Below are 21,890 nucleotides of genomic sequence, written 5' to 3'. Positions count from 1 at the left end.
GCAACAATGTGAATAGAACTTGAGTGTATTATGCTAAGTGAAATAAACCAGTCAGAGATAGACAAATATCATATGATTTCACCCATATGTGGAATTTAAGAAACAAAACAGATGAACATAGGAGAAGGGAAGGAAAAATAAAAACAGAGAGGGAGGCAAACCATAGGAGACTCTTAAATACAGAGAACAGACTGAAGGTTGCTGGAGGTGAGGTGGTGGGGGCATGGGGTGAAGGGCACTTGTCAGGATGAGCACTGGGTGTTGTATGTAAGTGATGAATCACTGGAGTCTACCCCTGAAACCAATACTACACTGTATGTTAGCTAAAATAAGTTAGTAATGGAGATATAATGTATAGTATGGAGAATATAGTCGATAATACTATATTCCATATTTGAAAGTTGCTAAGAGAGTAAATCTTAAAAGTTCTTATCACAAGAAAAAAATTTGTAACTATGTATGGTGACAGATGTTAACTAGACTTATTGTGGTAATCATTTCACAATATATACAAATATTGAATCATTATTTTTACATCTGAAACCGATGTAATGTATGTCAAGTATGTCTCAATAAAAACAAAAAAAAAACAATTTTAGGTGGGTCAACAATTTAATTAAAAAGAATATATCTGACATAATGGTAGTATTAGAAAAATGGCAAAGTATTTATAAAATAATCTTTATAATTTTTAAAACAATTTTTGTTAGTATTACTGAAAACTCTAAAGCACTTAAAAAATACTGCCAAAGTAAACAAAATATTTAGAAATGAATAAAAATAATCAAAGTATTACCAACTGACTGTATTCTCTAAAGAGTTTATGAAAATGAGTGAAATATATCCTAAACCCTATCAGAAAATTGGAATAAAGACACAACTAGAAATATACAAGGACCATAACAAAACTAATTTTTTTTAATGAATCTTAAACCTTTGAAAAGATACTAAATTTCACTCATGGAAAGCTAAGTTCAAACTAAAATCAAAGCCATTTTTCTCTATCAAATTGACAAAAAGCAAACTGTTTGATTAAATATTCCTCAGCAAAGACTTCAGAGAATTAGCGGGAGTGTGAATTAGTACAAAGTATGCTCTATGTAGAAAATATCAATACAAATATAAATGTATTATTTCCTTCAACAATTTAATTTTTAGTAGTTTCATCACAGGTGTACTCAGTTTTCTGAAATAGCAGATGGTCAATACTATTGTGACATTTTTTGCACTAACTAAGCAGGGCAGGCCTTATTACCACCAAGTCACCCCAGTATAGTTCTTTCCTAATCACTACCCTTCTGAGTGTCAAGAATTTGATTCCTCTCTCCCATAATTTATCACTGTTGCTGCCATGCCTATTTATTCAAATACCTACCAGTCTTTTTTTTTTTTTTAATGTTTATTTTGTTTTTGAGAGAGAGCATGAGCAGGGAAGAGGCAGAGAGGGAGACATAGAACCCGAAGCAGGTTCCAGGCTCCAAGCTGTCAGCCAAGAGCCTGACGCAGAGCTCAGACTCACAAACCATGAGATCATGACCTGAGCTGAAGTCCGACACTCAACCGACTGAGCCACCCGGGTGCCCCAAGTGCCTACTAGTCTTAACCACAATCCTCTTACTATCCTTCATTTTTGGTATCAACTAAAATTGTGTAGATAAATTAAAATCAATTTGATTTGATTCTCATTTGAAGGCAGAGGAACTGAGAATGGTGGTTTTATGAGTAGGCTGATCAGATAATTGTCTAAAATAGGCCCTGTTTGAGAGTGCAAGATAAGCAACAAAATTGTTGGAAATTGAGATTGTGAATGTAATGAATGAACATCCGAATTATAAGCACCTCACACCATTGAAAACGTATACACCTCTATAAGCCAGAGTAGTTGAAGCTCAGATGATCTTGGATCATAGCTTTTTGCCACTAGATATTTCATGGGAATTATATAGAAATAGGAGGGGAAATAAATAAAAAAAAAAACAACCCAGCTAATGTGTCTCCTGATCATAGGCCAGGTATGACATCAGTGTCTTCTGTGTCTTTGTTCCCTTCCCTGTGTTTATAGTGGCAAATTAAAGATGCTGTGAAATCTCTCTGTTGGAATGCCATGAGCTTCTAGGACCTAATTTGCAGGTACAAAACCGAGCATTGTTTCTTTTTATTTGTGTTCATGTTATAAAGAACTTACTTTATCTCAAGGCCATGAGCATACTGAATCAATAGGGAAATTATCTCTTCTAAAGACTTTTTGAGAAGATGAATGGCTCAAGACAATATCTTGATATATTCTTACATTTAAAAATTATAAAAAGTTGCAAGCATGAAATCATTACTAAAAGTGGCTCATCTAGTATGGAGAACATTTAGACTAATAAATGATTTCCACTGTCAGCCTATCCAAAATCACAGCATCCTAACTTTTTCACTGAGATATCACAAAATCTGTTCTGGATTACATTCTAATTTGACCATGCTTCTTTGGGAATTTGAGGCCATTCCTACAACTACTGTGAATGAAAGGCACTATTCCTCTCTCATTTGTAGTACTTTTATCTGCAAAGTGTTTTCTGGTTTTTATTACCAGAATTATAATTATAATTATAATTATAATTATAATTATAATTATAATTGCATTGCTTCTTTCTTGCCAAATGGTAACATGGTACATTTTAGAATATCCATTTCATACTAAAAAATATCTGCTTGGGAGTTAGTTTTCTTACATCCTGACACTTCTGACCCTTGCCTCCCACTGAAAGAAATCTCATTCAGTTCCTAGATACTGTTTCCACTTAAATCCTGTCTAATACGTTCACTCATTTTCCCAAGTCTTATGGATAGGTGGCTAGGCATTCACCTAGCTCCTCATTAAAATTTTTAAAGTCTTTGTCCTCCACACCTGTGTAAAATAACTTTCTCATTTGAGGCTCATGATAACCCACTCCAGTACCCACTACCGCTAGTCATTGCTGTAATCTACTGACTTTTTAACAATACTCCCCAGAATAATTGAAATTCCTGGCACCCTGCTCATTCTTTCTGCTTTACTTAAAATTATGCCATTCTCTTTGTTGATGTATTGCTCATGTGAATGACCAATGTAGCGCCAGAATCTCAGAATCTCTGTCTTCAACCCCTTATGTGTTTCTCTGTACTTCTTGCTAGCTTTCTGTAGCCAAAGACGCCATCTTAGATGTTGCCGCTATCTGTAACTGCTCCATGTTAATTAAAACTTGGTTTACCTCTAACATATCTTTATAATCATAAGCTCCTATTTTTCTAGCTGATCATTACCTCACTTCCACTACCTCTGTTTAACACCCAGGTCATTTAAAGTCCCTCCATTTATTTCAAGTCCATAGGACCCTAATGATATTCTCTCTCTCTCTCTCTCTCTCTTTCTCTCTCTCTCTCTCTCTCTCTCTCTCTCTCCTCTCTCTCTCTCTCTTTAACTCAGCAGGGACCCTGTGGTGGGTCTGTTCTCATTTCTTTGAACCCAATCCTACATGTGTTCTTCCAGGGCATTTTTAAGAAAAGCACCACCAGTAAAGGATTACGCCCCAAAGTTATCTACAATATCCCTAAACCCTAGACAACACTAGATGATTTATTACTAAGGCAGGTTGATTTTACTTCCAAAATTAAAATAAGCTGTTTTGTCTTTACTCCTAACCACGAAACCATGAAGAATATAATTGTTTATAGGTTATTCACAATTAGATGTTTTTATTTTAATTTTTAATTGAATTTAAGTTCTTTTTGGGTTTTGTTTTCTTTCAGAGAGAGAGAGAGAAATTGATTATGAGTGGATAAGGGACAGAGAGAGAAAGGGAGGGAGAGAGAATCTTAAGCAGGTGCAGGCGAGCCTGATCTCACGACCCTGAGATCATGACCTGAGCTGAAATCAAGCGTCAGACGCTCAATGGACTGAGCCACCCAGGCACCCATGAATTTAAGTTTTGATTTGGTGTATTTTTGTATGTGTAACTGTAGTGTGAAAATATTTTAACAGGTAAAAAAAATAATACAATATAATATTATGAGCCTTCAGGCTAACATATCTGTGAATTGCCATAATAACATGATAACAAGAGTGACGTTTTATGATTGGCGCACTGGGGCAAATATTTATAGGATCTCTAATTTTTATTTGAACATAAATGTTGAGAGAATAATTAAAATCTATGTAAGAGTAAGCTATAAACGTAATCAGAGGAGTGAAAAGAAGACAACTTCTGAAATGGTGAATACTGCTCAGTAGGTACTTTGCAAAGTAATAGCCACAAATGGCTAGCCAGCAGCCTATAGCTTACCCACTAAAAGTGAGTGTCCTAAGGTGTATTCTTCATTATTCTGCTCATCACTACCTTCTCCTTTTTTACTTTCCCATCTTGACCCCTGTAGGCCTGAGTAAGAAAGCTCTGTTTGCAGATAAATTATTAGAGGGCAGGAAGCTGCTAACGATGTGGCTCCAAGTAACGGTTGGAGTTAAATTCGACAAAGCCTTAAACATGCCTTTAGATTTTATCCTACAAGAAGTAGAGATATGAGGAAACACTATATCTGGTTTACCAGATGCTCTATGACCAATACCCAGAGTGACTGTAACCTTCTTTATCCGTGTGCTATATTTATAATAATGAAATCTAAAAAAGCATTAGCTGTCCAGGCTCACATATCACATATTTGGCTGACACAGAGAACACAGGACATGAAGATTCTTAAGTATTTATTTTAAAACTTGAACGTTTAAAACTTTTATCATTATGTATTTGTGTAGTTTTGATTTATTTACATGGAAATTTAATTTTATCCTCATTACATTTTATTATTTGATTTTCATTTTAACTAAGACTAATTAATTCAGTCAGATTAATTAATTTATTCAGTATCTTTCATACCTACTAAGACCTAGGGAGGGCTATAGATACTGGTCTTTTGGGATTACAACTTTTTAACTCTCCCAGATTTGTGACATTTGTCTCTTCATTTGATTGTAATTGACAGTAATTGACTCTTCCCATTATTGTAATCTTGGTACCTATACCTTTTAAACTCTTCTGTATATCTACATTTTTAACTATAAAAAAATTAAGTAATGGCCTCAGAGTCCAACTCAAAACCTTCTTTCTTTATTTTCTTAAATTCCAGTATAGTTAACATCAAGTGTTATATTAGTTTCAAATATACAATATAGTGATTCAACAATCCTATATATTACTCAGTGCTCATCATGGTAAGTCCTACTGTAATCCCCCTCACCTGTTTCACCCATCCTGCCCGTCACCCCCCTCCCACCTACCCCCTAGTAACTCTATTTGTTCTCTATAGTTAAGAGTCTGCTTTTTGGTTTTTCTCTCTCTCTGTCTCTTTTCTTTTCTTTGTTCATTTCAACTCAAAACCTTCTTATTGCTTTTTCAGGTTGTAATGCCTTATAGTTGTTTTTAAGGACAGTGTAGCCTTAAAATATCTTCTAGCCTCAGAGCTGTCTATGTGACATTTTGGCTTCAAACTGCTCTACTTTACAACCACTGAATGTACGCTTTTTCCCCATCTATGTGTCTTTGATTCTTGTTCTGCCCTCCATTTATAGTCATTGTTACCCTCCTCATATTTCAGTCCTGTTCATAATCAATCACCTCATGAGCTTTCTACTTAACTATCTGAAATAGAAGTGATTTCACCCTAGTTTGAAATATATATCCTTTTATGTCTGAATATATAAATGCTATGAATATTACACAATTTCACACAAAGATTTTACTGATTCTCTTTTAGTATTCAATTTTATATGGGGAGATATGATTACAAAAATTTAAACATTTCTTTAATTAAAAAATATGAAAGCTCTTGAAAATACAATTGTTTCCATGACCCATGACCCATGTGTGATGATTGTAACTCTTAAGAAGCAGGAAGGACTTTTTAATGCCATCATTCAGGAGTCTGACTTGGCCGTCAATGATGTGAATCACATCATAGAAAACACCACATTTACAAATGACTAAATTCTAAGAGGAATATAAAGCATATTGGACAATATTCTCAGTGAAGGGTCAAATCTAGCAAGGGAAAAGAAATGAGTCATTAGAGCAGAGAGTATTAAAAACTATGGAGTAGAATTTCATTTGCCAGTCATCTTGCACTTACAGGACATCCCATCTTTTCCCAACATGCCACTCTTGTCTCCTTTTCATAGCTTTCATACTAGTTTCTTCGCCTGAAATATGATAACCCAAACCTCTGCATGTTTCTTTGTCATTTTTCTGAGGCCATTGCTTGAATATCTTATGCTCTGGCTTCTATAATGATCTTTTCTATAACAGCATTTGCAACACCACCTCTGTCATCATTCTCTATCACCCTTGCCTTTCTCATTTTTTTCCCCTGTAGCACTTTTCATTTTCTAACACAGGACAAAATTCATTCAGTTTTAATTTTATTGTATTGTCTCCACAGCACCAGCCACACACACATACAATAAGCAGAACTTTTGATGTTTTCTCTTTCACTTTATTTTTTAAAAAAAATTAATGCTTCTTTTTTTTTTGAAAGAGAGAGACCAAGTGCAAGCAGGGGAGGACAGAGAGAGAGGGAGACACATATTCCAAAGCAGTCTCCAACATGGGGCTCGAAGTTCCGAACCATGAGATCATGACCTGAGCTGAAGTTGGACGCTTAACCAACTGAGGCACCCAGTGGCTCTTTCACTGTATGCTGCTAGATCCCCAGTCCCAGGACAATGTAAGGTAAGAATAACTTCTCAAAAATGCTTACTGTATGAATTAGTTAATTAGAGTACTAAAATAAAATGGTATAGTTATGTTCTACTCTATGCTATTCAGCTAATATATTAAGTTATATATCAATAAGTTAATATATCAATATAATATATCAACGATATATCAATAAGTTAATATATTATCTTAAATTATGAGCTCTGTGTTTTGAGAAAAACAGATTCAGAATAGCCATATGGATGGTGAAGTGTTTTTTGTCATGTGAAGAAGAATTGGAAGACTTTATTATCTTTATTGGGGAAATGACCCACTGCTAAGCATATAATAGATGCCCTCAAATATCCATGAAGGTGGATAAAATGTCCTATATGTCTCTAAGGGTTGAAAGTATGAAGAAATGGAAGTGAAATAAATAACTGCATTTCTGCTCAGTATAGTGAAGAACATTCCAACTTTCAGAGCTGTCCACAAAGACAAAATGGTGCCTCAGGAATTAGGGAGGTGGCATTTTAAGCATTATTTGAATCACCTCTTCCCAGGGCTGTTATAAAAGTGGTTGAAGCATGGATTAGATACAAAGACATTTAGTTGGAAGACACTGAATATTCTGTGAAAAAGAAAATATTAAAGGAGAGGAATCTACAGAGGTAAGATCTTCAGGCCTAGTGACAAGGAAAAAGGTTGATTTCTAAGTTTTGTGATTGAACTCAGAGAATAACAAAGCATTTGTTATTGTTATCATTGAGATAAATTACAACATAATATTAAACATAATGATCCAGAACTTTTGTTGCCATCCTTCCAAACTCTGTAAGTGAATATTATACAGGAATAATAGTTTATTCTTTACTTCAGTTAAATTTGTTTCCTCTGTGTTGTCTTGACTTCTTTATAATATATTTCTTGTATTAATACAATTTTTTGTACAGTTTATCAGGTCATTTTACTTAGAGATAAATAAAAATGTTTTAAGTTAATTTCTCTATTGGGATAATAAAGTTATTCTTATGGCATTATTCCCAAAGACTTAGATGATTCTTTTACAAAAGAATAAACATCAATATGGTTGTGGTCTTAAAAACTATTGCCAAGCTTTTACAATAAAAGATTCAAAAATAGTCTGATCTTCATGGTGGTTTCTGTTGTGCTATTGACTGCATGACTAGTTGAATCAAAGGTGCAGATATTGGTCATTTATATTGCAAAAATCAGAATCAATTGAAAAACAGCTGACTATAACTGTTAGTCTTGTGAGAGAACACATATTAGATTAAGGTGACTTGTTTTCATAACCTCAGGAAGAAATTCTGAACAATGATTTACATACATAATATTGTCATTCTATTTTTTATTATTGTTTTGTATAATTTTGTTTGTTTTCGATGTAAGTTGATGTTAAATTCTGGGCTAGTGTTTTGGATGCCACAGGGGAAGACCACTCTGGAGAGGTCACTTAGTTTGAAAAAACTTCCTCGTTAGTATCATTGCTTCCTTGAAGGAAATTCATGTTTTCAGTGCCACCTGTAAAGTGGATCAAAATTTTTTGTGATATGTTGTAGAAAACAGCTATCACTAAAAATCAAGATGTTTAATTGACCTTCTAGGGAGTAAATAAGGAGGTTAATTTAATGATGAAATCCCTTCTAGCTATGCTGTGTAATGGAACACCCCCAAATTTTGTGGCCCAAACCCATGAAGTGTGGTCAGGCATTTCGGCAGCTCTTTGGAAGTCAATACACCTGGTGAAGTTGAGTGCCTAAGATCATTCAGCCTCTTCACCTGGTTTCTGGGCTGGTCTAGAGATAAGAGAGCATTTTACTTACTTGCCAAGTGCTTTGGCAGGGCCATCTGGAAGACTAGCTTAAATAGAACCCTCTTTTAGGACTTTCCTAGCAGTCTCCTCAATAAATAGACTACTTTCATGAAAGCTCAGGGCTCTAAAAATAAATCTTCCAAAATACAGGACATGGAACCTGCTAGTTGTTGGAAAGTCTAGACCTGCAGAAACTGGTATAGTATTACGCTCACGGTACTCTGCCAGTAGGTTACTGGCCAGCCTATTTTTAATGGGAGGAGAAATAAAACCCAGCTTTTGAGGACTATCCAAAAATATTTGGTTGTCTTTACGCCAAAAATGAACCCAGTTTTAATCCTTTAAACAAATGTTCTTGAAGTTCCCTTTAATATTTAATCAGGGAATTAAGAAATACCTCCTTTTCTCTTCCTATGGCTTTTAAAAATTCATACTTTTAGTCTCAGCAAACGTCAAGAAGAGATTTCATTTCAAATCCAATAACATGCAAGCTCAGCTATTTGGAGTTCAATTTTAGAAAAAAGTCAAGTTTGTCTAGACCCTGCTTAGGTTTCCAAATGAAGTATTTCATTGTTTCTGGATTAGCTGAGACCTAGGTTCACTATTTCAATTTAGGCTAGCCATTCAGTTTTTATAGCAAATTCTTGAGAATTCACAAGGTTTTGTGATTCCTTTTGAGTTCTTTTTAAAATATGACAATACTTGTCAAAACCTGGTGAACCCAAAAGAGTTGGCTGAAGCTCACCTGTTTTACATTCAATTTGGAAGCTCGCTTGGGCCTGGCTGAATATGAAATGTCAAGCTAAATGTGCTTGGCTTAAAATGATAAAGTTAAAGCACATAAACTAATGCAAATTCATAAAAATCAGCAACTGTATGTTATGACTAACTTCAAAAACAGGCAAAATCAAGACCATCAGTTGTGAAGAATCAGCGCTAGAACAAATTGTAAAGTAGCTCAAGTTTGTTCTGAAAGCCCTGCCAGATCTAAGTTCTTTTAATCTTGTTTCAGCCTGACTCTGATTTCTAAAGTAGTCATACCCTTTCTCCCTGTGGCTGTACAGGGTTCGAAGCACTGACAACCTTCCCCACAAATCTCCCCAGCTCTGGGGATTCTCCACGCTTCTTTTCTGTTAAAACTTATTTGAATTTGTTTAATACATACATATGTAATATATATGTAAGTCTTATATATACTGCATTATAATACTAACATATATGTAATATATAATATGAAGTATGCAATAATATATAATATTTTATATAGTATAAATATGAAATATAGAATATATAGTTATAGTATATGTAGTTATATATGTTATATATTATATAATATGTTATACATTATATATTACATATATAAGTATTAAATAATACTGTAGTGTGTTATACAATATGCATTACATATGTTACAAGTATATGTATTATATATGTAATATATGATACACAACAGTATTATAATGTATAATATATGATACAAAACAGTATTATATTGTATGTGTATAAAATACATATATATAGTGGGTTTTTTTTTTCTTGGAACTGATTTACTAAGAGGTCCTTGAAGGCCCTTACTACCATTATCTTCTTATATCACAGAATAAAATCTGTTATTATGGCTTTCAGTAAATATGTTTATTTTCCTTTTTGATAAATCAACATAATATTTCAGCATATTAGGCATTATACTATAAGAATATCATACCTAACTTAATGCACCCTTAGCACTGCCTACAGTAATGATTTATAAAAATAAAGAAAACATGGGACGCCTGGGTGGCTTGGTTGGTTAAGCATCTGACTTCAGCTGGTATCATGATCTCATGGTTTATGAGTTTGAGCCCCACATTGATCTCTCTGCTGTCAGCACAGGGTCTGCTTCGGATCCTCTGTCCCCCCCATCTCTGCCCCTCCCCTGCTCATGCTTTCTCTCTCTCGCTCTCAAAAATAAACATTAAGAAAGAAAGAAAGAAAGAAAGAAAGAAAGAAAGAAAGAAAGAAAGAAAGAGAGAGAGAAAGAGAGAAAGAAAGAGAAAAGCATTAAGTCAAAATATTCACCAGCAGCAGGAGTCCAGAAATATTTAATTCTTTGATGCTCAGAAACAGCATCACACAAATCTGACACAATTAAACAAACACACAAATCTGACTCAATTACAAATATCTGGCTATTATAAACTCTCCTTCTTAATAGCCTATGAATCCTCCTCTTTAGATCATGCCATAAGTTTTCTTCCAAGTGAACTTTTATTCTCCAGGTTTTTTTTATAAAATGTACTCACAGTGTGTCCAACAGGTGTGCATTTTATTAATGAAAGTGAGAATCCACTTTTTGAGATAGATAAAACTCAGGGAAAAATCTCTGAACTCTTTGGTCTTCCTCTAAGTTTGATGACAAAGTAATATCTCTATAGCTTTTCTGTCATTGCATTATTCATCATTACTACTGTTATTGTTGTTATTCTTATTATTTTATCTATTACTCTTCCCTGGGCTATGAAACTTTAAAACATAAGGATTCTTTATTTGTATTCATTGCACTTGGTTAAATATTATACTAAATAGGCTAAATATTTTACATTTGTCTTTTTAAGGAAGAATGAGAATTAGCATTTTTTTCCGTATCTTACAAAAGCCACTTAAAAATACAAAAGAAGAAATTCCATTTGGTGAGTAATTTCCATCTGAACAGGTACAAGGTAAAATTGTCACAAATTTGTACCTTTCATGTCATGTGACAGCTATAAATGAACACCTGAAATAACTCAAGAAAAAAGATGAAAGCCTAGCCATCAAGTTTTCAAGATTTGGAGATTTTCAATAATAATAATAATAATAATAATAATAATAACAACAACAACAGTAACAATAATAATAATGATAATAATGATTAGCATCATCATTTGCCACCCCTTTATGCTTTGTATAGTGTCTTAATTTCATTGTCCTTTTCAAGATCTCTCAATCTTAATATTTCTGGAATTTTATTTTAAGTTTTATTTTGTCTTTCTCAATTTAATCATGACCTTTGGAAAACCCTAACTCCTAAGTAATTATTATTATTTTTTTACTTTGTCCTGATAGCTATGCTAATGAATAGCACATAGCTAAGTATGATCAAGAATTGCACTTGTTTCTGACTAAATTACTCAACCCAACAAATAAAAAAGGGAAACAGTATTTTGTCCTTAAATTGAAAAGTATTTAATGGAACAGTTATTCTAAATGAATGCCCCCCTAATCGCTAGTCTGGACAAATATTTCTCCCTTGTCTAAAGTCTCAGTAAAGTGAAGCATAGGCTTTAGAATTGTGCACAAAAGGGGTGCCTGGGTGGCTCAGTTGGTTTAGTGTGTTGGACTCTTGATTTCGGCTCAGGTCATGATCTTACATTTGGTGAGATTGAGCCCCATGTACACCCTCAGCATGGAGCCTGCTTGAGATTCTTCTCTCTGCCCCTCGCCCACTCACTGTAAATAAATAAAATAAAATAATAAAATAAAATAAAATAAAATAAAATACTCAGGCATAATATATCTTTGAACAAAGTCTTTTTACTTCTTTAATGAGGTTGTGGGAAGTTCTATAAGTACTAGAAATAAATTATAAACCAGAAATATAATATCTGTCAAAGAATAGCATAGCTCCCAATTATTTTATCTAGGGTAGAGAAGGCCAGGGTGAAAATTATAAAAATATCACTCAGTATTTAAAAAAAACACTTATAAACTTCCTACCAGTTTATTTACTTCAACTTAACTGAATGTATGTTAATGCTACATAATAAGAAAGAAAGTGAAATAATAGCATTTCAAAACCACAGTGAAATGTTTAGACAGGTCACATTGATATTACTGTCATATTGCTGATTTTCTTCGAGTGATTAGTCTAATTATCTGAACACAGGAAAAGGAATAAAAAAACAAGAGAGATAAAGCAGAATGGCGCAGATGACACAATATTAGCAAAACTGATATTCAGCCTCACCCCTGGTGTGACAGTGAGAAGCATTTCTCTAACCATGAGAAAGATACAATTCTGGCTTTGATGCTGCCCTTTCAGAAATCCTATTTTTCCATTTCCAGGCAGCCCATTCTAAGTTTCCATGCATCATGAACCTAGACCAAATTCATCTTATTATGTTGACACAACATCTTTTTTTTTTATTTTTTTAATGTTTATTTTATTTTTGAAAGAGAGAGAGAACAGAGCGTGAGTGGGGGAAGGGCAGAGAGAGAGAGGGAGACACAGAATCCGAAGCAGGCTCCAGGCTCTGAGCTCTCATCACAGAACAGGACGCGGGGCTTGAACTCACGAACTGTGAGATCATGACCTGAGCCGAAGTCGGCCACTTAACCAACTGAGCCACCCAGGTGCCCCGACACAACATCTTTGTTGGAGACAAAACATAAGAATATTAGGAAATCTTTTTGGTTTGCTTATGTATTAGTCCATTTTTCTCTATACCATAGAGAAATCTAGCAGATTTCTAGCAGAAATCTAGCAGAACTCCTTTTTTAAGCCCGTGTATCACTCACATTATTTTTTATTTTTTTGACCTTCTCTCCATTCACAGAAGTTCTGCTCCCAGGCATAATGTTGACTTTCAAACACTTGATTATCAAAATTCATTAAATATATACTCAAAAGTGACTGGTAATTAACACATCCATTGTTCTTAAAGAAGTCACTTACATAAAGGTTAAGTAAGAAGTGTAATACAATCAGGGGGCCTTAACTCAAAAGTGGGATGAACACACCGTCAAACTTTAAAATCCCACCAAACTATCCATAAAATCATATAAAATTGTGTACGTGTGTTCATGTGTTTACAAGTGTGTTTATTGATGGAAAAAGTGTCATCTAGCAAATTCCTTCCTATGTTCTAAAGAATTATTGTGCTAAATATTTACAATTTTTCCTCCTAGCAGTGTATGTACTTCAGACTATTAGATTATGCATAATTCGTTCCCTACTTCTTAGAAAAAAAATAGTTAACAATCAGATGACTTTTATATATAACTATTATGCATATATATTAGCTTATCTTGTTTTTCACTCTGTGCATGAAAACTGAAAGAAACTTCTTTTTCCAGGTGATCTCTAAGACATGGAAAGATTTGTAAGTGAATTCAGTGTATTACTGATAAAGGAAGGGGCTGAGGGACAGTTTTCAGGGGGGCAGGAGAGAGAACAGTAAAAAAGGGAATAATCCTACTTACCACTCTACCTCTCAAATTCAATCTTTCTTGAAAACATTCCTTCAAAAGGGGCGTTTTGTTTCTGATTACTGCCTGCCAGCACAGACTGTGTGCTTCTGAGCAGGGCTGAGGAATTTCCTTTTCTACTAATCTTTTATCCTAGAACAGACAACCATCTGTTTAGAAAGTTTGGGAGGAAGAGCTTATTCTAGTCATGGAAACAAACAAATAAGCAAACTTGTTTGTCTTAACATTTTGTCTGCCTTGACTCTATAATTCCATTACCCTTTTACACCTAAGGGCGCAGATGGGGGCAAAGTTACAGATGTACTCTCAAGGCTGAGTGTTGGATTCTGGGCTTTGAGTTTATCACAATATCAAAGTATCTGGAATAACTCCTGTTCAGTGTGTGTGTGTGTGTGTGTGTGTGTGTGTGTGTGTGTGTGTGTTTGTTTTTTCCTCCCCCTATGTCTTCCACCCTCTACTGCTCAGCTTTTTTGTATTAAATCAATCATCATCCATCAGTTCTTTCTCTAGTCCAGGTTACATGGTGCAGAAGAATATTCACTCTGCTCTTATCATTCTCAGAAACAAACATTCAGGTGGGATTGCCTTCCCCAATGACCCATAAAACATTGCTTCCATTATTATCTCTGTGTGGGCATTTGAATGTGAGGTATGCCATTTTCTTTCTGTTTTATTCACAAGCACATTTCAAAATGCCAATCAAAATCACTGGAGAAACTGCTCCTATTTGGGGTAAAAATGATGGCCCCTGACAGTATTTCACATTTTTGGTCATGAGCCTCAGTGATACATTTATATTTCTCCTTAGAATAACATTTGGTAGAACCAGTGTTTTCCGCAAATGAATTGAGGCTCTGTTCTGAAATGCATCAGGAATTACATTTTAAGAACTATATTAAGTAATTGTGTTACATTTGTTGTGTCACTATCATCTCATTTAAAACAGCTTTTCAATATTTTAAATTGAAGTAGATTTTTGCTGTTTATTTCTATATTTTAAACTGTTTAAAATTAGATCTTGGTACATTAGTTATTGATAAAGAGTGCATTTTCCCCTCCTTGTTTGAAAAATAATTTGCAATATTGGAGCTACAGGAATGGAATTAGAATTACATGTGCATATGAGATCCAAAATTTTTTTAGGGGAAGAAACACAGAATGTGGGATCTGAATACCTAACTTTAATCAAAACAAACACTTCCAATTATTTGATTTGTGCCTGTGGGCAAGTCTTTTGACTCTCACAGCTGTGGTTTTCTCTGGGGGCAAAGAGCACTCAAATCACACTTGTTGCTAAAGAGTCAGGCATTGAACCAGCATGCATTTCTCAGTCAACCTCAGCTCCTTGGCTCCTTTCCACCTCTCTCCACACCCTTCAGTGTAATTGTACAGATCTAATGGAATTATATTCAGGCAAAGGTGTTTTATACTATTAGGTGTTATACACATTAAAGAAACTTCATTTAATCTCAACTTTTACATTAAATAACTTATTATACCCATCAGAGACACAGAAGTTTAATTTTCAATTTACAAGCATAAGATTGTAAACTGAGACTGGGTGGCTCAGTAGTTAAGCATCCGACTTTGGCTCAAGTCGGTGTAAATCGTATTTACTTTCGTAATCTTACTTGTCTTTGAAAGCAGTATGGTGGAAGTATTACCTCTGTATGTCACAAAGGGCACATGGGAAAATTACTAATGGAAGCAGGGGCACCTGAAGGGTAAGATGAAATGTTTTATGCAGAGTTGGGAAAAAGGGCCTTTCAGGTAGAAGCAGCAGTGTGAGAAATTTTAGGGAGTATGGAAGGACATTGCTATCTGAGAAAAGGCAAGTAGTGGTATTCTCATTAATGTGACACAGGTTAAAGAATTCATCCATTAGTTTCTTAGATAATAAGTTGACCAGTTAAGTCTGGAGCTTCTTTCCTAATATCTCATCTACCCTGTTGGAACCATTTCATACTCTGAGATGCTCTATTGAAAGATAGCATCAAATCATTTGTGTAAAATTGTAGGGAAATTTATTTGGCATGGTTTCACTAATTTTTTTTAATTAAGATTATTTTTCAAAAATTTCTAAGTAAAATTTCTTTTTTCTTTAGTTTCTCTAGTAGAGTTTTGTCGTTGTTGTTTGCTTGGTATTTATTTGTTTACAGAAACAAAACAAAACAAAAGAATAACATGAAATCTACTCAAATGTTTAACTGTATGCATGGTACAGTATTGTTAACTATATGCACATTGTGGCACAGCAGATCTCTAGAAATTTTTCCTATTGCTTCTTTGAAACTTTATACCTATAGCACATCAGTCCCCTATCCCTCTCTCTCCTCAGTCCCTGGCAACTACCATTCTACTCACTGTTTCTAAGATTTTGACTATTTTAGATATCTCAATAGACTCAGTACTGCATGATTTGTCTTTTCATGATGAGCTTATTTCACTTAGCCTGATGTCCTCAAGATTCATCCATCTTGTAGTATAAGACAAAATTTCCTTCTTTATTTTTTTTAAAATACAGTTTATTTATTTTTTGAGAGAGAGAGAGAGAGGGGGAAGCAGGGGAGGGGCAGAGAGAGAGGGAGACAGAGAATCCCATGCAGGCTCCACACTGTCATCACAGAGCCTGATGTGGGGCTTGAACTCACAAACCGTGAGATCATGACCTGAGTGGAAATCAAGAGTCAGATGCTTAACTGACTGAGCCACCCAGGCGCCCCAAGATAGCCTTCTTTATAAAGACTGAATAATATTCTAGTGTATGTATATACCTTATTTTCTCTATCTACTTTTTTCACAGCCAGTTAGGTTGTTTGAACCTCTTGGCTATTGTGAATAATGCTGCAATGGACATGGGAGTTAGAGCTTCTTAAAAATTCTTTTGGATACACACTCAGAAGTGGGATGGCATCAATTCTACTTTTAATTTTTGAGGAACCTCCATACTGTCTTCAGTGGCAGCAGCACCATTTTACATTCTCACCAACAGGGGACAAGGGTTCCAATTTCTTCACATTCTTGACCAACACTTGTTACTTTCTGTTTTTGTTTTTGTTTGTTTGTATAAAGGTCATCCTGACAGGTGGGAATTGGTATCTTATTGTGTTTTGATTTGCATTTCCCCAGTGATTAGTGACATTCAGCATCTTTGTTTGTATGTTTCCTTTGGAGAAATGTCTTTTCAAGTCTTTTACAGATTTTTAAATCAGGCTATTTGGTTTTTGTTTGTTTGTTTGTTTGTTTGTTTGTTTTGCTGTTGAGTTGCAGGAGTTCCTTCTGGGCATACTTCATTTTATCGTGCTTCACGGATATTGTATGTTTTTTACAAACTGAAGGTTTTCACCAACCCTGCATCGAGGAAGTCTATGGGCACCATTTTCCAATAGCATTTTCTCACTTTGGGTTTGTGTCACATTTTGGTAATTATCCCAATATTTCAAACTTTTTTATTAGTATGATGTTTGTTATGGAAATCTATAATCAGTGGTCTTTGGTGTCACTGTTATAACTGTTTTGGGGCACCACAAACTGTACCCATGTAAGATGGTGAACTGAATACATGTTGTGTGTGTCTGACTGCTTCACTGATGGGTCCTTGCTCTGTCTCTCTTCCTCTCCTCCAGCTTCCCTATTCCCTGAGACACACACTGAGAGCTCAGATGATGGTTTCCTTTTTTTTCTGGCAAAAATGTATTTTTAATTTATGTACATTGTTTTTTGAGACATAATGCTATTGTACACTCAATAAATGGCAATATAGTGAAAACATAACATATCCTTTTTGTACTAGGATACCAAAAAATGCATTTGACTTGCTTTATTGTGATTTTGCTTTATTGTGGTGGTCTGGAACCAAACTCAGAGTGTCTCCAAGGTGAGCCTGTATGTATTTTGGCTATTATCCTCTTATCAGATAGAAGGTTTGAAAATATTTTCTCCTATTCTGTAGTTTGCCTTTTCACTTTGTTGATTGTGTCCTTTGCCACACAATAGTTTTTGTTTAATGAATCCCACCTATTTTTGGTTTCGTTGCCTGTGCTTTTGGTATCATATCCAAGAAATCATTGACAAAACCAATGTTATGAAGCTTTCTCCCTATATTTCCTTCTAGGGAAAATATAGTAGTTTTAGGTGTTACATTTATGCCTTTCATCCATTTGAGTTGATTTTTAACATTTATTGTTGAGAGACAGAGAGAGACAGAGCATGAGCAGGGGAGGAGCAGAGAGAGGAAGAGACACAGAATCTGAAGCAGGCTCCAGGCTCCAAGCTGTCAGCACAGAGCCCGACGCAGGGCTTGAACTCACAAACTGCAAGATCATGACCTGAGCTGAAGTCGGATGCCCAACCGACTGAGCCACCCAGGTGTCCCATTTGAGTTGATTTTTATGTATGGTGTAGATAAAGGTCTAGTTTCACTCTCTGTATGTGAATTTTTAACAATATTTTGCATCTCAAATGAACACAATGGTTGCAATATGGCTTGAGGTTCTTACAGTTAAAGTACACAATGCATTCAGGAGGGCTTTTGCCCAGTGCATTTCACAATCAAAGCAAATAGAAGCATGTTCAAAGAGTACGTAAAATGTCTGCAATGTATTCTATGAGAGGTTACTTTCCTTTCTTAACATAATTGCTTTTATAGTGAAAATAATGCAGAAATGAGGATGGGGAAGTCAGAATTTAATTGAAGCAAGTGTGAAACAGATTTTGGGAATTCAGTTGTTACTGTGTTATTGTGTGGACAAAATGTAATGTAGCTGACAAAAGTACAGTATTAATAGCATTATAGAATCTAAAGTGAGATGTTGATAACCCATCTATATTTTAATTACTAGGCACTACATATTAAAAGAGACATAGACAAACTAGAATTTATACATCAGATAATGAGCATGGCAAAAGAAATCATGTTATAATAGGAATTGACCTAGAAATTGAAGTTTTTACTCTCAGAAAGAGAAAAATAAGGAAAATGTAATATCATTGGTTCAACTACTAGAAATGTTGTCTTAAAGGGAAAAGAATTGGCCTCTTTTTTTCATAATGTCAATGGGTTGAATCAAAATGCCTTAGTAAACATTACATGAAAAAATTGTGTTGACATATTACAGAATACATTTTTTTTAGTATAGATTAATAGAATGCTTCCAAAAGGGTAATCATACAGTTCTACTCAATAACATGTTGTTCAGATTTGAGGTCAAATCTGTACTTACTCATCAAATTAGTTCATGGGTGTTTGTGTTAGGGCCATGTTAATTGCCAATTAATTACTACCCAGTCGATCACATTGACTGTGTGGCAACCTGAATTGGCCATTTAGCCAAAGGAAATATCTTGAACAGAAGACTTGTGTTCTGTGTATTTACTTTATCTAGAAACAGGCTGAGTCAATAATTTCTATTTATTGCAATAAATGTCCATGTATTTTTCTAATATAAAACTCCCTAGTAATAGGTGTAGAATTTCTACCCCTAGTAGAATCTCACTACAAATCAAATGAACTAGATCCGTCTTCCATAATCTGTCTCAAAGATAGTGCTCCATGTTAAAGAAATGAACAATTTAAAGGATCCTCTGTAATTTAATGTCTGATGTGATCATTTCCAGTTTGTGCTTCTGTAATTTAGACAATTCTAGCCCCAGTATAATGATTTGTCTTAACAAAATGGAGTGGAGAATTGAGACAACAGCAAATATAATGTCTCAGTTATTCCTATAAATGCTTTGCCATTCATTATTCTACACAGACCTCATTTTACAAAGGATTGGTTGAGGATACAGTATCTTTTCTTTTAAAATTACTTTTTCTTCTCACTGTTTTTAATATTTTAACCACTCCTAAATTTTGTTCATTAGTGCAAAAGGAGAGTACAGAAATGCCAACTAGAGACCATGGCATTGGGGGAATAATGCTGATCTTTCCACTCATTTCCATTTCTATTACATAAAGTAACTGAGTGTCCTTCCAACAAATTCTTTTTTTCTCTCTTAAAGTACTTCTGAGTTGTGTTTCTCTCACTTGAAACACAGAGTAATGATAACACAATTATAAAAATGGAGACCACAGGGGTTATAAAAGAGGGGGATGATAAGGCTCTGAAGTGTAGCAGCAGAAACAGTATTTCTGTAATTCTTTCCAAAGAAATACTTTGTTGGAACAATTGATAAAAATTAACATACTTAGGAGGATCAAAATTCTCATTAATATGCAAGTGTCACATTGGGGACAATTATAGAATAATATACAGTCCAGATAACAGATTCATAACCTATTTAAATTCACTAAAATTCTATGTAGTTTGCATTGGAATTGTCTTAGCTGCATGATACTAAAATGATAACTTTAGCTAAGTTTTGATCTTTGAATACATTATTTTCTTCCTGGGAAGGTATAAGAATCAGAATTTCCTTTAGTGAGAAATCCTCTAAAATGCCAAATTTTAAAATTATGAAAAATTTCCTATTGACTTGATTGTGTCCTGTTAAGGTGAAAGGTTAGAGCTCAGTTTATCTGTTTATTTTGGCTGTCATCCCAATAACAGTGTTACCAGCTAACTAAATCATGCGACAGTCTGGAACTTTCATTTAGTACAGAATTGAGTGAGCCTTTTCTGCAAAAGCCAGATATTAAATACTGTAGGCTTAGTAGTCCATACAGTGTCTGTCCCAGTACTGGACTCTGCGGGTATAGTACCAAAGTAGCTGTAGACAACACTTAAATGAGCATGGCAGTTTTCCGGTAGAACTTTATAGCCACTGAAACTCACACTTGTTATAATTTCTATGTGTCTTGAAATATTATACTTTTTTGACTTAAAAACAATATTAAGCATGAAAAAGCTATTTTTAGCTCATGAAACTCACAGAAAGAGGCAACAGGCCAGATTTGGCTTTGCAGCCATAGTTTGCCAATCACTGAGAGTTAAATAAAACCTTAATTAACTGTTTTCATCTTTTCCTTTAGCTATGGCTTTAGTCCCAAGATATCTTAAAGGACTTGAATAAGTTAATTTGTGGTTAATGTCTTTGGGTATAGTTGTTTCTTCCACCAGACACTTAACACTACAATTCATAGATGTCAGAAAAGAAATATAAGTTAATTGGGGAAATATCAATTCTGAATTTGCTAACTAGATTTAAAATACTTCTCTACAGTCACTGTTTTCCTAATTCTAATAAGGACAGCACTCAAACATCTTTGTCATGGGCTTAATCACCTCACAGCATATGCTATTCTGGCCTAAAGCAAAAGTTCCAAGAGTTTTCTAAGTCAATTTATTTGGTTTTTGATCACTTTTTATTTTGAAACTTTTGTTTCTTTTACCTTTTATAGTGTTGTTAACATGCTTGGCTGCAATGCAGGTACTTAGAGCACCATCTAGAGATGAAAGTTAAAATTAACATAAAAATATAGGGACCAAGAAGCAATGTAACTGGAAGATGACTTTGCAAATTACAATTAGTGTGCAAATTATATTTCCAAATGATTGGCTCTGAGAAAGTCACACATTCCTAATTGAGAGCAAATACTTGTTTAATGTTGATTCTCTGCATGACTTTTCCAAAAATACATTGATTGAACAGCTTCAGACTATAATTTGCATTCCATGCAAATAATTAAGATAATGAGTAGATTACTGTGTATTTAATCATATTCATAAAAACCTCTTATGTTGAGTAGATATATTAAAAAGAAATCTCCTAAATACCATGCATATAAACATAAAAATATAAAACAATCAAAATTGGCATGAAGAATATCTTCCCTTAAGCTCAAATTTCTATATGTGATATATAGATATAGATATAGATATAGATATAGATATTTTTCTGTATAGAACCAGAAGTATATTCCAGGTTCATGAATGTAAATAGCACTTCTGTTTCTCAGTTTGTGACAGATGATGAAAAAGCTGCAATCAGTTTAAGGAGTTTAGTCTAATTTCCCTATTATATAAACATCCTGATCTACAATGAATCAAAAATATAACTATTGTTCTATTGGTTTGGGGATTGGGCCTATTTTCTCACTTGAACAGCTAATTGACAAAATGAATATTATTATTTAAATTTTTTTAATGTTTATTTATTTTTGAGAGAGAAAG

The sequence above is a fragment of the Acinonyx jubatus genome, chromosome A1 (genome assembly GCF_027475565.1).
Source record: "Acinonyx jubatus isolate Ajub_Pintada_27869175 chromosome A1, VMU_Ajub_asm_v1.0, whole genome shotgun sequence".
Classification (NCBI taxonomy): domain Eukaryota; kingdom Metazoa; phylum Chordata; class Mammalia; order Carnivora; family Felidae; genus Acinonyx; species Acinonyx jubatus.
Note: the sequence above shows the minus strand (reverse complement) of the source record.